Source organism: Somniosus microcephalus, chromosome 1, assembly GCF_052327205.1.
Source record: "Somniosus microcephalus isolate GS21.2 chromosome 1, FLI_Smic_1.0, whole genome shotgun sequence".
In the NCBI taxonomy this organism is placed as follows: Eukaryota; Metazoa; Chordata; class Chondrichthyes; order Squaliformes; family Somniosidae; genus Somniosus; species Somniosus microcephalus.
Genome location: NC_140987.1, coordinates 336,650,274 through 336,673,701, shown reverse-complemented (window position 1 = coordinate 336,673,701; position 23,428 = coordinate 336,650,274). Strand labels below are relative to the sequence as shown.

The 23,428-nt window shown below is 46.1% G+C and overlaps 1 pseudogene; it reads left to right on the top strand.

Moving 5' to 3' along the window:
* Positions 1-5,444, top strand: part of LOC147124922 (sodium- and chloride-dependent neutral and basic amino acid transporter B(0+)-like) — a 643,543-nt pseudogene extending 638,099 nt beyond the window's left edge.
* Positions 5,445-23,428: the final 17,984 nt, after the last annotated feature.

Sequence of the window (23,428 nt, the reverse complement as noted above, 5' to 3'; positions counted from 1 at the left end):
CGCTCCGAACCCGCCTCCAAAGAACGTTTCCAAGGTGTCGGGTCTGCGATTTCAGAACAGACCCGACACGAAGCGACGGGGGAGGCATTTAAGATAATTAAATTCTATTTCTATTTTACCACTTTTTTAAAGAGGTTCACATCGTTTGGAGATCATGTCAGCTAAGTAGGCCGGGTCTCTATCTCTCTCCATTGCTGTGATTAGGTGTCAGCTGCAAAAGTGGTATGAAAGCCATCATTTCACAGCTGGTCACTTTCCAATGTGAGAAGCTTGAGCCTTAAGAGCTTGGATGACACTTTTGAGCTGTATGCAGTTTGCAAGTGTTAGCAGTAAACTCTCGATCCACTGTCACTTCCTTAGAGCAAGCTCTCTCACCATTGACAGATTGTTTCTGTTGAAGGGATAATTACTAGTCCTAGCCACTTTAGGGCTACCCCAGATCAGGCGTATTTCTCAGACGTTCACTTTCAACTAAAGTTTGAGGTAGCCGAATCCTAAAGACGCTTAATTGAGTCTAAAGGTCTGGACCATCTCTCCCTAAAAGAAAGGAACAACCTGAAAATGTTACCATCCTCCAGATAGCACTTTTAATAAGATTAGCTAGACTGTAACATTCTGGATATTATGAGGGTCTGGAAAATTCCCCCAGAATTCTGCAACTCCTCACCAAAGAGTGTACAGAGATTGAGTTTGCGAGTTTGATACAGAAGTCTTATGTGAGACAATTCTAAAAATATACAGATTTATTAAAGAACCAACATGCAATTTACAGTTGGTGAGTCAATCGCAACATTAACAGTTCCAAAAAGAGAAAGCTTACAATTCTATTATCAGAGAAACTTACTCTCAAATCTTAACTTCGCTACAGTTTTACAGTTCTTAGTTTTCTACTCAGGATATCCACCAAAATCAAATACCTTTGATCCCCATGGTACAAAGAGTTGGAGATTAACAGAGCCGCCTCTGAAGCTGAGAATCGCCTTGCCCCTTTAAAGCGAGTCTGTTATCCCATTTTTGAGTTCAATATTTATACCCTTTCCCAGTGGTATTTCCTTTAAGGTTTTCTGCTTATGTAAGTTAATTATCTCTAGTCATTTTTCTGCTGACCTCTGCAATTCTTACAGTCACCTCAGCTGGTAGCATTACAGAATTATGTCTCTTCTCTAGGTGTTCTAAGTTTACCATAAAAAACGGTATAACGGCAGATGTGTTTTACTTGGTGTCATTTTTACAAAGGCAGATGTTTCTTACTTTTATGTGCTTCTTTATGAGGTGTAAATTAGAGCACCGTGTCCAGGGTGAACCATTGTTTCATTCTGAAAGGTTCAGCCTACCGGAGCCTTTAACCTTCTGTTTCAATAAGGTTATTGATTCAGTGTCAACAACTATCTTATCTCTATAGCCAGAATGCTTTCACAGCTTCTCCATCGTTAGGTTTCTAGATTTCCAGACCCAGTTTGTCATGTATTAATAAGGCCAGAAATCTTTCATACAATGGTGTATAGGTTATATGGCTTATTCCTTCACACTGTCATCTCAACTTCAGCTGCCATTTATTCCAGCAACATTCCAGCCCTTGAAAAAATCTCACCTTAGTCCTCTGAATCCCTCCACGATCAGCCGCAACACCAACATCACCAGGCACACCAACAACAACACAAACCTTCTCCGCAATCACCTGATGCTGCACAGGGCACAGGCCATCAGCACCCGACCACATTGCTGCCCGCGAGGCCAGCGATGGCATCACCATGGTCAGATTTACTTCACTTGATGCTGTACACCCTGGCTGCCACATGATGCCCCAGCTTCAAATCACCCCACACCAGCACCATAAAGCATTCCTGCAATGTCCAAGCCATTCCTTTCACACTCATAACATTTGTGGGTGGAGGGGGGGCGGGAAGTTATGTCTCAACATTCACTGGAACTCACTAAGACACTTCCAAAGGTGAGCGCAGATCTGTCCAATAAGGCAAAGTGTTGAAAATAAAGGTTTGGCACCACATTAACATGGAAAATTTACATGGACATTGCAAAAGACACCCAAGTGCCTACGCTTGTGTGTTGTTAGTTGGCATGATTGCACTAGGATAAGGGTGAGTGTGAGGGGTGGCTAGTGAGATGGGAAAGTGATAATGATAGAGAGGGATGGGTGAAGGTACAAGGTAACTTGGTGTGAGTAAGAATGTGCAGGAGTAGGGAAGGAAGGCAGGGTGATGGTGATGTGATGAGTGGTGCAGCAGGATGAGGTTGAGTGTGGCTTTGCAGTAGCATTTCATGATCTACTGAGATCATTGAAACACTTGCACCACTGCAGCCTTGTCCTCCTGACAATATCCCTGCTTGTGCCCTCCTGAGCAATGTGCAACCAGGCTACGATGGTGTCCTGGGGAGGTCTCTTCCACCCATGGGAAGCAAAGAGAACCACCCTGCATGCTGTGACTCCCTCCATAAGCATAAGGATGGACGAATGCGAGATCCTGCGTGCAGCTGTGTACCTTTGTGCAGTGCATGTCAGTGTTTACTGCACCTTAATGCTGCAGAACACTGACAGCAGAACTGTCAAGATGAATGTGGCCGTGGTCCCTTTAAGGAAACCGGCTGATGACGCATCATCAAATGACGTCATCAGACCAGCTTCCATTTAATTGGCCGTGAACCTCACAGGATGGGCTTGACAAGCCTAATCAATGGAAAATAACTTGGAGAGTGCGGGCTGGGACTGTGACACCGATCACGGCCGCCTTGGACCTGCCTCGGTTGTCAAAATCGCAGCCGAAATGTCCTCCTTTCTCAGGAATGTTTGAATGACTGCAGGGAATCCACATTCTCTGCTCACGTCAGTGATCTGTTCCAGAGGGCGCCGATTCCCTGCGAAAAGAAATAGGGGGAAAAATGTGGTTGCTTTGCGCCTCCCGTTAGCGCCGCTATTTTCGGTAGCGCCCCCTGAATTACCACCGGATGCTATGTCTGCCGGGGTCAGGGGGGCCTACCTGCAGCCGGGGCGGCGCTATTTAAAGGCAAGATGCCGGGTGGCCATTTTTGTTGCTGGCCGCCTGCCAACACCTGCCTCTGCTCCCGTCCCCGGCCTTCTTAGCCGCCCCCCCCCCACCGCAGAGTGCCGGCTGCGCTCCACTCAAGACAAGTGCCGGGCTCTGTTACCGGCATTTTGATTCCCGGTGGCCGCGCTGGGCCCCCGGTCATGCTGTGCAAGTCCCCTCTCCTTTAAGAAGGGGAGGAAGGCCTGCAATAACGTGGCGCAATGTGCCACAGCGTGATATTCCCTCGCAGCACCCCAAGAGGGAGGCCGGGTGCTTCCAGTAGTGCCCTGCTTCCCTCTTGGGGCGCAACCGCTCAATTTCCGTCGCGGGGGCGCTAAATTTTCCACGGCGCTAAAAGTAGCGAGTCAATTTTTCGCCCATACTTTCTAACATCCAACTATTTCCTAAAGTAATTCTGGGATTCTCCATTAACTTCCGGACTCTCCAGGTGATCATAACTCACATCCCTTCTAACACCTTCCAGAAATTTCCTCACAGCTGTCATTAAACTAATGGTCTAATTCCCCGGGTGAGATTTCTTCCCCTTTTTAAATATTGGGACCACCTGAACCTTCCTCCACAACTTGACTTCCTTGTTGGAACAAACAGCGGGATAATCTGATTAGGATCAGGGTTTTTCTCGTTCGATGTTAATGGAGGATAAAAATCAGGCAGAAATTATTAAACATTTAATTTTTCTCTTCACAGAAAATTTCTGCCGCTTGCACATCAGCTCCTGATTGGGGTCCATACTTGGAGCAACACAGAGGGGAAAGATACAGAAACAGGCCGGACTCTACAGAAGCGCCTAACCGTGTGCAACTTCTTACTATCTCTGAGTTGTGAACATTTCAAGGGAAATTTCTGTTTAATTTGTAAACAATGGCCCTGAAAATCCACCGCCGTTCTGATGTACTCCCATCGTCACGTCAGTGGGAGTTCTCCAGAACAGCCACAACTCGGCCGGACCCAGACACACCGGCTCCTGGCCGTTTGTTGCTGTTTCCCCTATGGCCTGTTGGGGGCGCAGCCTCCACCTGTCCCAAACACGGCCAACAGCACAGTTGGGGGTGGGGTTGGCAGCGGAGACTCTTAATGTCAAAGTTAATCCATCTTGGGCCTTCAGTGGGACCCAGGGTCTGGGTGGCAGTAGTATGTTCACTGACAACCAGCTTCAGTGGGGCCCACCTGGGGCCCAGGGCAGGATTGAGGCCTGGAACCCCCAGAAGATCAGAATTAAAAAATAAACATTTAATATGGACCCTGTAAGGGAGCTGCTGGGGGCACCATTTGGTTGTTTCCAGGGAGCGACTAGCACCCTGCCCCCCAGCTTGGCCCCCTTACCAGGCTTTCCAGCCTGATGCCTATGCCAGATGTCCCAGATGTGGCCCCAGTGACATGGGTGCCTGTCCTTGGCATTGGTGGGGTCAGCATCCAAAGTCCCAGTTGGGCATATGCCGGCACTTATGCTGGGATGTGCACGGCCCCCCTCTCGAGGAATTTGGGTGTTGTAAAGAAACATTTGTGTTTCTACCATCTATTTCAAAGACCAGATTGATAACTTTACAATTCACTCTCTGTGCAGAGCTTTGCCGGCCTGAAGCACATATCAGGAATTCAGGCTTGTGTTCCCCAGGGAATATCATATGGAGCATAGCCCTGAATTCCCAAAGGCTCTCCCAACAGCTGAAGCTCTGTGCTGGGAGCACAAATTTATACAATTATCCCCCTTTTTGTTTCCATTCAAAACATCCCATGTTTGAAATGATTAAGGAGAGATCGGGTAAATTTAGACAAGAACTATCAGTCACTATTTCTCAGAGTGTTGTTTAAGGGTTTCAGATTGTGTGATCTTCACTGTTTGTGGTTCAAATAGTTTTTCACTGAGCTTAGAGGGTCTCGCTGGCTTTCCCGACAGTTTTATTTGGCGGGGCGGCCGCGGCAGGGACCCCACTCAGGAGCGGTTAAAATACCATCAGGATCCCATGTACAGGAGCGGGAGCATCAACTGCAGTGAAAATGCAACAGCCTTAAAATGGGGAATTGGCAGAAAAGGAGCGGGAAGTGGAACCACTCCATTTAACTGCTCCCCTGCTCGTTTCCCGATGATTGGGGAAAGTTAAAATTCCTCCTGGAGGAAAATAATTCTCCAGTTTGTCAGTTGCCTTAAAAGGTTTCAGGTGATTGAATTTATGATATTTGAATGAGAGGTAGATTCGACGAATCCTATACAGACCTTGAGTCAAGTACAAGAGATGAGAGGAGAGCTTGGAGTTGGGATTTATTAATACTTTTACTATTCTGAGGAGTTTAGGTGCTGGTCTTACAGTAAACTTATCACTGTCTTAAATCACTGTGGATTTTCACTTGTTCATTGTTAAATTAATAAAGTTGCTTCACCTTTAAGCAAAGTTCACTGCGAGTCTTTACTTGCTTTCGAAGACTGAATGGAAATCTTACGACAGCTTAAGATAGTCTGGTAACCGAGCAGCATTAGTAAATAGGGTTTGCTGTGGGTTACCTGGGGGTGTTACTGAAACCTTTCCTCGAGGGCCAGGTAAAGATAACACAGGGCTGGATTCTCCTCTTCTGGGTGGAGTTCTGATGGGACAGGACCTCCCACTCTGAATCTGCCCTGACTTATTTCCCTGGGTTGGGGGTAACTTTCTCTGCACATCAGGACCTGGTGGGATTTCCTCCATCAAAAGGGAGTCCACCAGTGTGAAGTGGAGAACCCTGGTGAGCAGAGAGGTTGCTGCAGCACCAGCAGGATTGAGAGCTCCATTGAAAGGGTCGGGAGAGCTCTGAAGAAAGCAACAAAGATCCACTGAAGGCCCTGGCTGAGACCGAGGCCTTCAGCAGGTAAGTTCTGAGCATGAACTGGAGAGAGTGGAGCCTTCACTAAACCCTCTCCTTCCACTGCCAGACCTCAGGGCCGTTACTGCTGCTGTCCCAGGTCTACAGCACCTTCCACACGGCAGTCTGCCGAAGTGGCGTTACCTTTATTTGCATTAAGAGAGGTGTGGCTTAGGCTAGGGGAGGAATAGGAGCTGATCATTTCTGGTTGCTTTTATTTCTGAGGGATAGAGTAGGGAATAAAGCACAACGTGTGTTAATCAAAAGTTCCAAACATCACTGGAAGATGGGGTGATATAGTGAATGGTTCAAAAGCTAAATCTATTTGGTTAGAGTTAAGGAATAAGGAAGGAACTGTAATTCCATCGGGAACAGCTGAGCAGTGAAATGAGATAGAAGAAGAGATATGGAGATAAAATAGTGAAAATGCTGGAACAACAGGGCAATAATACTGGGTGACTTTAATTACCCCAAAATAGACTGGGGTCAGTGGCAGAGAAGGGGAAGAGTTTTTACAATGTGTCTAGGCCTGCTCTCTGGGTCAGTGCATTTTCATTCTGACAATGAAAGAGGCAATGAGGGATCTGACTCCAGGACATGAAGTAGGCCAAGTTGGAACTGTAGGGATTTGGGAGACACAGCATAGATATACAACAGCACAACATGGCTTCTGGTAAGAACTGTACTGCATATGGCTTTATTATTCTATACATCAGTAGTCCACCAGGTGGCTCAATTACATTTCTCCCTCCTTATTAAAGAAGTTAATCATAGCAAATAATCATTGTACATGACTTGCATTGTATACTCAACTCTTGGTATACATTTTCCAAATGGAACCCATTTTATGTTTTCAAATTCTATTATAGAATTCTGTAACACAAACAAATTATATGAACTCATTTTCTATATTTACAGATTAAACGTAAGCACTGGTTTTCTGTTTCAAAGAGGATGCCTTCTTTCTTGAACGGAACTTTCAGATTTTGTTGTAGGACTTTGACTCATTCTTGGCTGAGCCTGCAGAGAATTTTTCTCCAAGGACTGACCTTGATCTACATTTGGACTCTACACTTTCAGACTGTTTGTCTTGGACTTGTTTCTGGTACGTCTGATGTAGGATTTGCTCCTGGTACTCTACTTGTAACAAGACTATCTGACTCATCAGAATAAATTGAATCCTCCCAGCTTTCAACTCTTTCCACATCTGTAGGTAAGATATGACCAACGTGAACAAACCTAACCTTTCCATGATCAAATATTTTAACCACATATGTGCGAGAGCCACATATCTTCACTACTCTTCCTGTTAGCCACTTTAACCATTTATGGTGATGGTTCTTCACTCTAACCTTTCGGTTCAACTTCACACTTCTCTCTCTAACTCTACCTTGATCATGACTCTCTTTCTGCCTTGATTGTTTCTCTTCTGTGGACTGTGCCAAGTTTGGCTTTAACAATGAGAACCTGGTTCGGGGCTGTCGTTTGGGAAACAACTTTGCTAGTTTTCTACCAGTAGTGGTATGAGGAGTATTCTGATAGGTAGTCAGAAAATTTGCCATTTTGTGGTCCAACGACAACTGACGTTTCTTTGGATTTGGATCCAACATTTGCTTGATGAGGGCATGTTTGACAATTTGTACTGTGCGCTCTGCTGCACCATTTGAAGCAGGGTGGTGCAGTGGAACTTTAGTATGTTTTACACCACTTCTGCTCATGAACTGTGTGAACTCTTCCTCACAAAATTGTGGCCCATTATCAGACACAATTTCTTTTGGGAGGCCGTATGAAGAAAATTATCTTCACAAATTGTCTAATGTTTTGCTTGTTATTATCCGCATCGGAAACACCTCTACCCACTTTGAGTGACTATCTATCACTATGAACAACTGCTGCCTTTCTAGCTCAGCAAAATCTACATCAAACCTTTGCCATACTCTGGGAGGTCATTTCCATGGCTGTAGTGGTAATGATGGTGGTTTCTTGCTCACCGATTAACATGTTGTACACTGACTGACTATGTACTCTATCTCTTTATCTGAACCTGGCCACCATAAGTAACTGCGTGCAAAGCTCTTGGTCAAGCACATTGCCAGATGCTGGTCATGAAGACCTCCTAACAATTTAGACCTGAACCTATTTGGGATAACCACTCTTGCTCCCCACATGATACAATCTTTATCCACTGACAATTCATTTCTATGAATGTAGTATGGATGGATATCTTTCTCTGACACCTGGTTTGGCCATCCATTTGCTATGTAATCATACACCTTTGACATAATTGGGTCACGTTTGGCTTCTCTACCAATCTCTTCAGCTGTGACTGGCAGCTCATCAATGTATGAGAAATAGAACAATTCTCCCTTATTGGGTGTAACTTGTGATGGGGATGGCAACCTGGACATAGCATCAGCATTACTGTGATCAACTGATCGTCTGTATTCAATGTCATACGTAAATGCTGACAAAATCAAAGCCCATCTCTGCATTCTGGCATCAGCTAATGTTGGAACTGGGGACTTTGGATGGAGGATTGCTGTCCGGGGCTTATGGTCAGTAACTATGATAAACTTACGACCAAACATGTATTTGAGATACTTCTTGACCCCAAAAATCAATGACAAAGCTTTCCTTTCGATATGTGCATATTTCCACTCACTGGCACTGAGAGTGCGTGAAGCAAATGCAATTGGTCTCTCTTCCCCACTATCTAGTATATGAGAGATCACTGCCCCAACTCCGTTCGGAGAGGTGCCACACGCTAGCTTGATCTCCTTAGATACATCATAGTGAACTAACATGGTATTCTCTACTATAATTGCAAAATACTGCGGATGCTGGAAATCTGAAATAACAACAGAAAATGCTGGAAATACTCAGCAGGCCAGGCAGCATCTGTGGAGAGAGAAACAGAGTTAACGTTTCAGGCCTGGGACCCTTCTGACGTTAACTCTGTTTCTCTCTCCACGGATGCTGCCTGGCCTGCTGAGTATTTCCAGCATTTTCTGTTGTTATTTTTGGTATTCTCTACTAATTGGCTTTTACACTCTTTGAATGTTGTGTTGCATGCTTTTGACCACTTCCAAGGGAGCTGTTTTCTCAACAGCTCATTTAGTGGATGAAACAATGTAGCCAAGTTTGGGAGAAACATTCTGTAATAATTCAAAAGACCCAAAAATGATCGAAGTTCAGAGACATTCTTGGGAGTGGGTGCATTTCTGATTGCATCCAGCATTCCCTTGGTTGGATGCAAACCATCGTTGTCTAATCTGTGCCCTAAGTACTCTACTGAGTTTTGAAACAACTCACACTTGTGAGCTGTCACTAGTATGCCACACTTCTCTAGCTGTTTGAGTACTTCATTCAACACCTCATTTGCCTGTTTGGTGCTGAAATGCGTATGTCATCCAAATAACACACAACCCCTTCAAACCCTTGCAAAATTTGGTTCATCACCCCCTGGAAAATATCAGGGGCAGAAGACAGTCCAAATGGTAGTTTTGAACTGATATAGGCCTCGGTGAGTATTTATCGTCAAGCATGACTTGGACTCTTCATCTAACTCAAGTTGTAGGTAGGCGTTTGTTAGATCTAACTTCGAAAAAATCTGGCCACCTGTCAGCATTGTGAACAAATCTTCCACATTTGACAATGTATTGGGTAGATTACACTCCAGAACCTGGTTTATGTTTACCTTATAATCACCACACAACCTTACCTTACTATCTGACTTAGGTACAACAACAATGGGTGTAGCCCAATTATTTAGATCTACCTTAGCGATAATGTTCTCAGTTTCTGGTCTTTTGAGTTCTTATTCAACTTTCTCCTTGAGTGCTTATGGTACGGGACGTGGCTTGCAGTAAACTGGTCTTGCATCCTTCTGCACTCTGACACTCACCTTGAAGTCTTGGATTGGACTGCCCGTTTCGCTGAACACCTTCGGATGCTGCTTGATGACATCATCTTTTGATGCAAATTTCGCTTCCACATGAAAAATCTCATTCTAATCCAGCTTCAGTGATCCCAACCAATTTCTACCTATTAAGGCAGGCTTGTCTCCTGCCACTACTATGAGAGGCAAGCTTTTACACTGACCCTTGTATTTCATTGGTATGGTGACACTTCCTATTACAGGGATTTTCTCCCTTGTGTAACCTCGTAGCTCTACCTTCGATTTTTCTCGTCAATAATCACTCAACTTGTCGCAATATAGTGATTCTGGTACTACACTAATGGATGCACCAGTGTCGATTTCCATGGGTATCTTGGTTCCTGCGACATCTACTTGGATGACGATACCTCACGAATCGCTGTTAGATAGCTTTGTGCTCCTGATGACATAAATCTCCAGAAACTCCTCATCCTGCTGCTTCTCTTCAACGGTATGTAGTGTCTGGCAATTTCTACTTCTAGTATTGTCAGTTGGTTTAATCTTCTGTCAGCGCTCCTTCGCAAGATGCCCAGTTTTCTTGCAGTGGAAACAATCTTCTTTCACATAGGGACAGCTTTGAGCGATGTGTTGTCCCAGGCATTGATAGTACGACTTCAAAGCACCGTTACCTTGGGCAGTTGCTGAGGCCTTGGGGCCCAACTGCCTTTTACTTTAGCCTGCAGCCGATTCACCTCAGTTGTCTGATGACTGGAAATGGCATTGAAATCTCGGGAGTATCGGTCGGCCATATCCATCGACATAGCTGTCTGACAAGCTAAGTCAAAAGTCAAGTTAGGGGTTGTCAACAAATTACTTCAGGTACATTAATTTTTCAACCCACAAACAAAGTGGTCACGCAAAGCTCGGTTCTGAAAGTTTCCGAAATGGATGTGAATGGAAAGCTTTTTTAAAGCTACAAAATACTCACTGACACCCTCGTCATTTAATTGATCGCATGTTCCAAAACGATAACTTTCAGCAATGTCCAGCAGCTCAGGACTGTAGTGCTGTTCTAACTTGCTTAGGATCTCCTTCAGTGGCGTGTCCTTCAGCTTGGCAGGAACAAGCACATTTTTCAGGGTTTCATACACCTTGGGGCGTGCTTCAGTCAAAAAAATAGCCCGTTTCATTTCTAAAACTGCCCAGTTGCGGTTTACATCATCGGGGAATTCGACAATACCATTCGCGGTGAAATACATTTCTAGCCACTCCATATACACTCCAAAAGTCTTTCGGTCATAATGGAACTCACCCAAGTGCCCTATTATTCCCAAAGGCGCGGCCATTTGGACTCTGGCAACATCGACAGTTCAGCCACGTGTGCTCGAAATTTACCTCGGACTTTTAAGTTTTTCTGCAAAACGAAGAACCTCTAACAGTCCCTCCATCGGTTGGCAGAATTATCCTCCAATAAAAATTTCAGCTAGGGAATCCGCAATCGCATCCTCATTAACAATTCTGTGATATCTTGAGACACAGCATACATATACAACAGCACAACATGGCTTCTGGTAAGAACTGTACTGCATATGGCTTTATTATATACATCAGTAGTCCACGAGGTGGCTCAATTGAAGCAGTCTGGAAAGTTCCAGTTGTTTAAAAATTAAGTGCTACTGTGACCTTGACTGTCACAGGCAATGTAGTCCTGGCCATGCTGTGACATCTGATTCTTTGTTCCACGAGGCCACAGATCTCCCTTTTGACCTCCTTGGTAAAGCAGAGCCTTCTCGTGCACTGGTCTTGGTTTATGTGAATGTAGGAATTGTGGTCTCTGAAGGTGCTGGGTGGATAGGACCCCCTGCTGAGAGCCCTCCTCGCCCTCCTGTCCCTCTCTCTTGCAGCAGCTGGTGCTGCTCTGCCTGGCCTCGTCTCCTCCTCCAATTCCTCATGCAGAGCAAGGTGGACCCCTAGAAAGACGCCCATGACCAAGCACTCCCTTTGTCCTGGTGACTCCTATCGGGTAGCACAGCACTCACTCTGTTTAGGTGAAGTCCTGAGAGAATATCTGGAAAAATGCTGAAACAGTGTCGCTGAAGTCTTGACAAAGTGTCCTTGAAAAGTCTCCCATTGTGTACCAAAAGACCTCTTCAAACGCAGTGTAGTCAGTCGATCTCAATCAGCTAGTGAACAGTGAAAGCTGAGCATAGCTTTATGTAGCGCTGGAAATCCTCAGCAACAACTTGTTTACTCCAGTTCAGCTGGTTGCTCTTAGGAGAGGATGTTAGATGAAGTGTTACCCATCAAAATGTTGTGCAGCCTCGTTAATGAGCACTGGCACGCACTTTAATTATTAATCAGCTGCTTAACGATCCTCTGGGCAGCAGTTTCTGGCATGCGCTTCAACTCCTTTACCAAGATGGTGTCTTGCACTAAATGTGTCTAAACTGGTGTGGCAGCTCAAGGCCCCATCTTGGCTCCTCAGAGGCTCTTTAGTGCCTAAAGCATTCGGCCAAAATCGTCCCCTATATCCTCGCACGGACTCACAGTTTTGCTTTTGCTGGGTTGTTTAATGTAGCAAGAGATTATATTCTCACACGGACTCACAATTTTGCAATTACTAAGTTTTTAGGGATGTTACTTTCAGGAAATTGGGAAGAAAGCCAGCAGAAACACGTGGAGATGAAACAATGGCAGCAGCCTGCTCAGACACATCTAGAGTGAGAAATTCGGTTGCGTAGCGTCCGTTGTTTGGGCGCTACGGGTGCTGTTTTGGTTTGAAGATGACGTCTGAGCAGTATGTGCACACTTCTGGTGAAGGCCGTGTCGGACGCTGTTTTGGTGATGACGTTAGTGTCGGTGCAGGGAGCATGCGTGGTAAATACGCAGAGTGCACTGATTGTGACGTCAATCAGCATGTTACACTGATTTGACGCAAGTGCTGCCATTTCTGACCTCAATGCTGGAGCTAACATCCTCTCTTAACCTCGCACAGCTGAACAGGCATTCAGCAGCAGGAAGGACCCGCCCCCCCCATCCACCAGCACTGTTTAAAGGGCTCATCGCCGATTACAGGTTAGTTGCTGATTGATTTCTATTGGCTGCTGCTGAGTGTGTAGCAGTGTTTGACTATTTCTAGACTTTATTAAAGTTGCCTATATTCTGCAGGGACTGGTGTGAAACGTGCTCATGGACTTGGTATTGAGGTGTAAGGGATCTGCTCAGACCAGCTGCTCCCAGACATGGGTGCAGTAGTTTGTATCCCCCTTGGCCTGCAGCCTAACAAGGAGAATGAGCAGAGGCGACTCGGAGCAGGACAAGCTGCTAGAAGAGGCAGGAGGAGGAGGGGGAGAAGGGCTCTCAGCAGGAGGCCGTATCCACCCACGGTCTTCAGGGAGCAATTCTCCTACTTCAAACTCAGTGAGGAACAGTGCTTGTGACATCTCCATTTTACTAAGGAGGTGCTCACTGAAATCTGCCACCTGATGCGGACAGACCTGAGCCTCAGAGCTGGGTGAGGACGGCATTACCAGTGCCTGTAAAGGTGACCGTGGCCTTGAACTTCTTCACGTTGGGCTCCTGAAATGCTGGAACAGACGACATCAGTAACATCACCCAGTTCACCATCCACTCCTGTATAAGGGAGGTGAGTGAGGCTCTTTATGTAAAGAGAGCTGATTACATTTCATTCTCTCTTGCCAGAGAGCAGCAGGCGGATTGAGCACACAGCTTCACCAGGATAGCAGGCTTCCCCATGGTGCAGGGTGCCATTGACTGCACACACGTCGCATTGTGGGCGCCACATCAGAACTTGATGGGATTCAACTGGAAGGGATTCCATTCCCTCAATGTCCAGCTGGTGTGCGACTGTACTCAGCGTATCATGCTGGTCAATGCTCAATATCCTGGCAGCAGTCATGATGCCTTCATTCTGCGGCAGTCCATTGTATCATCAGCTTTTGAGCCACCACGACAACCAGAGGGTGGCTACTGGGCGACAAGGCCTATCCACTGATCACCTGGATCATGGCTCCGCTGCGCATCCCACACACACATGGGCAGCATTCTTATATAAAAGCCATGTTGCCACAAGGAATCTGATAGAGCAGACCATTAGTATCCTTAAACAATCCTTCACCTGCCTGGACCACACTGGAGAAGCCCTGCAGCACTCGCCTGAGTGCGTCTCAAGATTCGTCATGGTCTGTTGCATGCTCCACAACCTTGCCATCATGGGGGCACAGCCCTTGCAATGAGGCATATGGCAGCTAGCTGAGGAGGAGGAGGAGGAGGAAGAGGCATAGGAGGAAGAGGAGCAGGAGGAAGAGGAGTAGGAGGAAGAAGCGAAATAAGAGGAGGAGGAAGAAGCGGAAGAAGAGGAGGATGCAACCCACACAGCGCCTTTCTGCCCAGGCTGTTCATGATCGCCTCATTAGACTGCAGTACCAGGGACTGCAACCCTAATTCCCTACTTACCAATAGTCCCACACCTCACCTTCCCTCTGTTATTGACCATCAAAGCGACATCTTTGCTACTAAGCTACAATAAAAGCCTTCACAAAACAAACATTCCAAACCAATTTTATGAATCAAACCATTACAATGTTTCATTCATATGTCATTAATCAACCTTGTGCATTGCCTTAGTGCCTGTCTTCCGTGAGCCTTTGGCTGTCCTCATGCTTCTACACGGTGCTACCCCAGTGGCTGCAGCATGGCTGTTGAAAGGCTGCTGACTTTCAGTGGGGGAGACTGCAGATGGCCTTGCAGGATGACCGCGAGCACCTCTGGGCCTAGTAGGCCAGACTTCAGACAGCAGCACCTCGGCATGGGTGGCTGCAGTCCGGGCTGGCTGGCTGATAGGCAACAGCAAGGGCAATTGTGGAGTGGCGGGGTGGGAAGACAATGTGGAAAACTGCCCAGGTATGTCCTGCTCACAAAAAGCAGGACAAATCCAATCCAGCCAATTACCACCCCATCAGTCTACTTTCAATTATCAGCAAAGTGATGGAAGGTGTCTTCAAAATTGCTATCAATCAGCACTTACTGACCAATAACCTGCTCACTGATGCCCAGTTTGGGTTCCACCAAGACCACTCAGTTCCCGACCTCATTACAGCCTTGGTCCAAACATGGACAAAGGAACTGAATTCCACAGGTGAGGTGAGAGCGACTGCCCTTGACATCAAGGCAGCATTTGACCAAGTGTGGCATCAAGGAGCCATAGTAAAACTGAAGTCAATCGAAATCAGGGGGAAAACTCTCCACTGGCTGGAGTCATACCTAGCACAAAGGAAGATGGTTGTGGTTGTTGGAGGTCAATCATCACAGCCCCAGGACATCGCTGCAGGAGTTCCTCAGGGCAGTATCCTATGCCCAACCATCTTCAACTGCTTCATCCATGACCTCCCCTCCAACATAAGGTCAGAAATGGGGATGTTCGCTGATGGTTGCACAATGTTCAGTGCCATTCACAACTCCTCAGATAATGAAGCAGTCTATGGTCACATGCAACAAGACCTGGATGACATTCAAGCCTGGGCTGATAAGTAGCAGGTAACATTCGTACGACACAAGTGCCAGATAATGACTATCTCCAACAAGTGAGAGCCTAACCACTGCCCCTTGACATTCAATGGCATCACCATCACCGAATCTCCCACCATCAACATCCTGGGGGTCACCATTGACCAGAGACTTAATTGGACCAACCACATAAATACTGTGGCAACAAGAGCAGGTCAGAGGCTGGGTATTCTGCGGCGAGTATCTCACCTCCTGACTCCCCAAAGCCTTTCCACCATCTACAAGGCACAAGTAAGGAGTGTAATGGAATACTCTCCACTTGCCTGGATGAGTGCAGCTCCAACAATACTCAAGAAGCTCAACACCATCCAGGACAAAGTAGTCCGCTTGATTGGCACCCCATCCACCACCTTAAATATTCACTTCCTCCACCAGCTGCGTACCATGGCTGCAGTGTGTACCATTTACAAGATGCACTGCAGCAACTGGCCAAGGCATCTTTGGCAGAACCTCCCAAACCCACGACCTCTTCCACCTAGAAGGACAATGGCAGCAGGCGCATGTGATCACCACCACCTCCAAGTTCCCCTCCAAGTCACACACCATCTTGACTTAGAAATATATCGCCATTCCTTCATCATCGCTGGGGCAAAATCCTGGAACTCCCTCCCTAACAGCACAGTGAGAGTGCCTTCACCACACGCAATGCAGCGGTTCAAGAAGGCGGCTCACTACCACCTTCTCAGGGGCAATTAGGGATGGACAATAAATGCTGGCCTTGCCAGTGACATCCATATCCCTAAACGATTAATTTTTTTAAAATCTGACCATGACCACTATCTGCTCCCATTGCCTTTTCTGATTTTTCCTGGAGGTTCTCCTGGCCTGTGTGGATACAGGACCTCTCTCTTCCTGTCCACCTCCTCCACTAAGGCCTCCAGTGCTGCATCCGAGAACCTTGGAGTCCTTTCTTTCTCACCTGTTGTGCCATCATTACTTCTTCCTGCTCACACTCTGTCCCCAGTGAGTTGAATCATCTGCTGCAGCCAGATTGCTCCTCCCCTTTAAGAGGGGCACGCTGCCTTTAAGAAGTGCAGGCTAGCTTTAATTGGTGCTAGCCTCGTGTGAATTTGGGCCCCCTGCTGAGTGTGCAGCCTCTCAGCAGCGTGTTCAGCACTGGGCTGCAGGCCACAATCATTCAAATTAGCTGGCAGCATGAAGTCGGCGTGCTGCCTGTATCACTTTGAACGGGAGCGGGTTGATCCCCCATCACAATCCCCGCACCCTTTTTCAGGGGTAATCCAATTTTTAGCCCTTATAGTTTTTGTAGGAATAGGCCATCTTAAAACTGATAAAATGTTCAGTGAAAAGATAAATGTGGGTGTTGTGTATGTGGTCTAAAGGGATGCGGGATCAGAATGTTGAAAGCAGAGTGACAGAGGCAGTCATATCGATTCCACAGTGTGAATGGAATAAAGGACTGGGTCTCTCGACTGGATCCTCGGTGTCCCCTTCCCCCGTTACTCTATGTCATTGCACCCCTCGCATTTAGCAATGGAGGAATGTATTAAGAATTGTGCAGGAAAAGGATAAATTAGTCTATGTGGAATAAAGAGGGAGAATGGGGAAGAGTTTGTTTTCAGCGTACTGTCTCTTTAAAATGCCTGTGGGAATGTTTCGGTGCCACTGCTGTGGCTCCGCCCTCTTTTTCCCTTTTGTCTGAGAATGTTACAAAGATTTTCTTTGGTCTTTTTCTTCAGTTATAATCAGTATTTTTTACAGTTGTTTGGAAAGGTGCCTGAGAAAGAACCAAAAGAAAAATAACATAACTTACTGGGCTTTGGTGTGGCGATGCCGGTGTTGGACTGGGGTGGACAAATGTAAGAAGTCACACAACACCAGGTTATAGTCCAACAGTTTTATTTGAAATCACAAGCTTTCGGAGCGCTGCTCCTTCATCAGGTGAAGGGAAGAGATGCATAAAGACACAGCTTATATAGTCAGAGAATAATGCCAGATGATTACAGCTAATCTTTCTAACTGCCACTTATCACACCTCGGCAGAGAGATAATCACAGCAATCAAAGGTGTGAATGGTGTCCAAACAGGTTAGTCAGGAAAACATTACATCAAAGAACAATGAGGTGGGGTCACAAGGGGTCAAATGTTTCTGTACGAAAATTTAAAAAAAAATATTTTTTTGCTGGAAATCACAGCAGGTCCGGCCGCATCTGTATAGAGAGAACAAGCCATTTTTACTTCAAAGAAAGGTAAGTTTATTGTTAGCCCCGTTAGAAAATGTAATTCATTTTTTCAAAAATTTAAGTTATTGTTTAAAATACTTATTTCATGTAATTTATAGTTATTTTTAAAATGTGATGTTTTTAAAAAAAATTATTTGAAGTTTCAGTGATGTTTTGGGGCTTATAGTGTTTATGAATTCCCTGCTACCATTGGCTCTCCGTGCCCCACGTGATCCCAGGGGACGCATTGAACTAACTGCGCCCCTGGGATATGCAAGCACTGCGCGCCGGCAGTTGGAGGAGGCCCAGGATCGGAATCCCACGCTGGTCCACAGCTCAACGGCCGGCGCGCTAGGTAAGTGCAGGTCATTGGCCCAGAAATTCTGTTTGCAGGCCTCCCACGGGCGGAGGGCTGCAATCTGGAAAAATCTGCGCCTGGACCGGAGGGCTCCTGGGAGGCGCAGTGTTCTGATGCAGGGCTTCTCTAAACTGTCGGTGTGCAGGGCCCACGTATCCCAAAGGCGCAGGTAGTTCGCAGCGTCCCTGGGATCACGTGGGCCATGGGGATCCAATCAGAGCAGGGAATCTCCATTCATAGATTTGACAGGAAGACCTGTCAAATATATGAACAGAGATCACCCCCAAAACATAGTAAAACTTTAAATAATTTTTTTTTAAATCACATTTTTAAAATGACCTTAAATTACATAAATTAAGTATTTGGAACAAAAATTTTATTTTTTGAAAAAAATTAAAGTTTTTACAGGGCTAAAAATAAACTTACCTTTCTTTAAAGTATTTTTAAACGATAAATCAGTGGACTTTTTTTTACTTTTTTCAACTCTTATCCTGGTAAAAGCAAGCCTTGCGCCTGCTTTTACCAGGCGCAAGAATTGTAAATGTTTTCTGCGGGCGGAGGATCTCCAAAAAACGGAACTCTCCACCCACAGAGGTCCTGCTCCAGCGCAGCCGAAGGATCTGTCAAGAGCTTTCTTGACAGATTGGAAATGCCGGTTTCCAGCGCATGCGCAGTGCATGCCTGAAACCTGCATTTCTGTTGGCCCTGCGGGTGAGTACACAGCGCGTACCCACCCGTAGGGATCGGAATTTCTGCCTCATAATATAGAGGGATATTTTTGGATAATCAAAGGTCCAAGAAGAGTTTAAGCTGGCTTGGACCAAGTTGGGAATGTCTATGTTTTAAGGGTTAATGATAACGTGTAATATTAACCAAATGAAACTTAGACTAAAAGAGCAAATGGCTCGAGAAAGGTATGTGATGCTAACAAGTTAGGCTCAACAGATGGGATGTGTAAGAAAAGCTGTTTACAGGCTTTTTGAAGAATAAGGCTTTCTATTGAATATTGTTAGCATGAGCTAAAGATTGCTTAAACCTTGTTTAGTGACCTAGGCACCTGATTCAGGCAAGGCTAAGCTATACCCATCCCAGTCAACCCTGCAAAGTCCTCCTCACTAACATCTGGGACTGGTGCCAAAATTGGGAGAGCTGTCCCACAGACTAGTCAAACAACAGCCTGACATAGTCACACTCACAGAATCATACCTTTCAGCCAAAGTCCCAGATTCCTCCATCGCTATCCCTGGCTATGTCCTGTCCCACTGGCAGGACAGACCCACCAAAGGCGGTGGCACCGTGGTATACAGTCAGCAAGGAGTGGCCCTGGGAGTTCACAACACTGAGTCCAGAGCCCATGAAGTCTCATGGCATCAGGTCAAACATGGGCAAGGAAATCTCCTGCTGATTACCACCTACTGCCCGCCCTCAGCTGATGAATCAGTACTCCTCCATGTTGAATAACACTTGGAAGAAGCACTGAGAGTAGCAAGGGCACAGAATATACTCTGGATGGGAGACTTCATTGTCCATCACCAAAAGTGGCTCGGTAGCACCACTACTGAATGAGCTAGCCGAGTCCTGAAGGCCAGATGATGAGAGAAGCAACACGAGGGAAAAACCTACCTGACCTCGTCCTCACCAATCTACTTGTTGCAGATGCTTCTGTCCATGACAGTATTGGTAGGAGTGACCACCACACAGTCCTTGTGGAGACGAAGTCCTGTCTTCGCACCGAGGACATCATCCATCGTGTTGTGTGGCACTCCCACCGTATTAAATGGGATAGATTTAGAACAGATCTAGCAGCTCAAAACTGGGCATCCATGAGGCACTGTTGGCCATCAGCAGCAGCAGAATTGTATAACACTACAATCAGTAACCTCATGGCCTGGCATATCCCTCACTCTACCATTACCATCAAGCCAGGGGACCAACCCTCGTTCAATGATGAGTGTAGAGAGCATGCCAGGAGCAGCACCAGATGTACCTAAAAATGAGGTGCCAACCTGGTGAAGCTACAACACTAGACTAGGTGCATGCTAAGCAGTGAAAGCAACAAGCTATAGATAGAGCTAGCGTTCCCACAATGATCAATGCTCTGCAGTCCTGCCACATCCAGTCATAAATGATGGTGGACAATTAAACAACTAACAGGAGGGGGAGGCTCCATGAACATTCCCATCCTCAAGATGATGGAGCCCATCATGTGAGTGCAAAAGACAAGGCTGTGTTGTTTCCAACCATCTTTAGCCAGAAGTGCTGAGCGGATGATCCATCGTGGCCTCCTCCTGAGGTCCTCACCATCACAGAAGCCAGTCTTCAGCCAATTCGATTAACTCCACGTGATATCAAGAAATGGCTGAGCGCACTGGATACAGCAAAGGCTATGGGCCCCGACAACATCCCGGCTGTCATACTGAAGACTTGTGCTCCAGAACTAGCCACGCCTCTAGCCAAGCTGTTTCAGTACAGCTACTACACTGGCACCCACCCAAAAGAGTGAAAAATTGCTCAGGTATGTCCTGTCAACAATAAACAGGACAAATCCAATCCGGCCAATTAACGCCCCATCAGCCTAATCGCAATCATCAGCAAAGTAGTGGAATGTGTCATCGACAGTGCTATTAAGGGGCATTTATTCATCAATAACTTCCTCATCAAGGCTCAGTTTGGGTTTCTCCAGGACCACTCAGCTCCAGACCACATTACAGTCTTGGACAAAATAGCTGAATTCTGGCAGTGAGGTGAGAGTGACTGCCCTTGACATCAAGGCAGCATTTGATTGAGTGTGGCATCAAGGAGCTGTAATGTTATCTTATATCTTAGTATTAAGAGGCTTACGAGTAGATATCGTTGAGTACTCTTTATTAGGTCTTGAGTCAGTGCCAGCTCATGCAGTACTGCCACATGGCCAAGATGGCTTCCTATTTATATGACTGCCGTCAAGCAGCTGTCTTTACTACAGCTACCGTAAAGCAGCTGTCTTTACTACAGCTACAGTTATCTGTACATCTTTCCCCCTCAACGATGACATAAACAGTAAACACCATAACATAACATAACACATAGAACACATATTAACAACATATAAAAACAGTCAGTGTAACTACTATTAATTACTATTAACAACATGTAAAAACTGTCAGTGTAACTATACCTTGCAATAACTGCCAGTACATATAAACACTACCCACACCCAGAAGTCCATTAGCTGTTTACAGTCTTTCCCTTGTCTACAGGTCGATTCTAATGACAGGCTTTCTGGTGCGCTGTGACCTGCGTAGCTGAGCGGGTATTTGCTGGGCCAACCCAGTTGTGTCCATTAAGTTCATGTCTGTACCACATGGATCCCTTGTCTCATTGTCACCCCTGTGTACTTCATCACTTTGTGGCATTGCCCTCGTCTCCTCGTCACTCTGTCAGATTTCCATCATCAGCTAATCCTCTCTGTCCTCCTGAGGCTGATAGGTCTCGGTGGTTTTCAGTAGGTGCCTCCTGTTTCTGCAATACACATTGCCATTTTCTGTCATGACACTGTATGACCTGGGGCCGATCTGTTGTAGAATGGTGGCTCTTTAATTCCATGACCCAGGCTCTTCAATGCAAACTACATCCTTTTCCTGTAGAGGCACTAGTGCAGTGGCTGTGCGGTCATGGAGCGTTTTTTGTTTCTGCTGAAGTTTCCGGGCCTTGTCTGCCCATACCTCATCTCTGTGATCAGGTGTGACATGCCTGGGAAGTCGAGTACGGATTTTGCGACCCAGTAAGAGCTCAGCTGGAGACTTGCCACCTTCCAGCGGGGCCGCCCTGTATGACATCATGGCCAGATATGGGTCAGTGTTGCTGTGTGCTGCTTTCTTTAATAGTCTTTTCACAATCTGTACCCCCTTCTCCGCTTTTCCATTGGCTTGAGGGTAGAGCGGGCTGGAGGTTACATGCTTAAACTCATACTCTGTAACAAATGACTGAAACTCATGACTGGCATAGGGAGAGCCATTATCAGAGACCAGAGTTAGAGGGATGCCCTGCCTGGAAAAGATTGACTTCAGGTGAGTTATCACAGCTCTTGACGTGGTGCTGGGTAGGAGAGCAATATCAGGATAATTAGAGTAATAATCAATAACTAACAAATAGTCTTTTCCTTCGTAGTGAACAATATCAGTTCCTACCTTTTCCCAAGGTTGTGATGGGAGCTCTGTGGTAATTAGGGGCTCCTTTGTTTGCTTGTAGTGATACTCCTGACATGTAGCACACTCACTGATCATCTGATCAATATCAGAGTTCATGTTTGGCCAGTAGAGTGCCTCACGTGCTCTCCTTTTTGACTTTTCCACACCCAGGTGCCCTTCATGTATCCTGTGAAGCATTTCTCGTCGCATAGAGATGGGCACTACAATCCTGTCACACTTAAGCAGTAGTCCATTGACCACAGAAAGCTCAGACTGAATATGATGATATTGTTTACATGACCCTTTCTTCCAACCCTCTTGAAGATTTCTCATCACTTTCCTCAGAACAGGGTCCTTTGATGTCTCTGTGGCTATCTTTGATAGCTGTTCCTGTGAAGCGGGAAATGCTGCATAGATCATATCCACATGAAGGGCCACATCCTCTTCTGTTTTACTGTTTTGTGTGGCACGAGGCACAGCCCTGGATAGTGTATCTGCTATGAACATTTGTGTCCCTGGCACATATGTGAGCTCAAAATCATAACATTGTAGTCTCATCATTAGGTGCTGTATCCGTGATGACATGTCCCACAGATTCTTTTTTGTGATCCCTAGCAGTGGCTTATGGTCAGTTTCTAGGATAACCTTGGGAAGTCCATAGATGTAGGTATGAAATTTTTCACACCCAAATGCCAAGCCCAGGCACTGCTTCTCTATTTGCGCATACCAGCATTCTGTAGCCGTCATGGAGCATGATGCATATGCCACTGGTCGCCATTCTTCTTCATCTTCCTATAGAAGGACAGCCCCTAATCCATCCTTAGAGGCATCTGTGGACACTTTTGTCCTCTTTTCAGGGCAGAAGAACTTCAGTAGGGGTTCACTTGCTGGAATGTGTAGCAGCCCATTCCATTCATTCTCATGTTCATGTCCCCATTGGAACTCTGTCTCTTGGTGCAGCAGTTTTCTCAAGTGAGCGGTTTTCACTGCCAGATTTGGAATGAATTTCCCTCGGTAATTAACCATGCCAAGGGCCCGCTGAACCCCTTTCTTGTCCTTTGGTTTTTTCATGTCATGTATGGCCTTTACCTTTGACTTGTCTGGCTGAATCCCTTCTGCAGAAATCTTCTCCCCGAGGAATGTGATTTCATTGACGCTGAACTGACATTTGTCTTTATTTAGTTTGAGTCCGTACTGCCGTATCCTCTGAAGTGTTTTTTCCAGTCTGGTGTCGTGCTCTCCCTGAGTGGAGCCCCATGCTACCAGATCATCCACGTACACCCACACACCATCCAGGCCCTCGATGATTTGCTCCATTGCTCTGTGGAAGATTTCTGGGGCGGAGCTAATGCCGA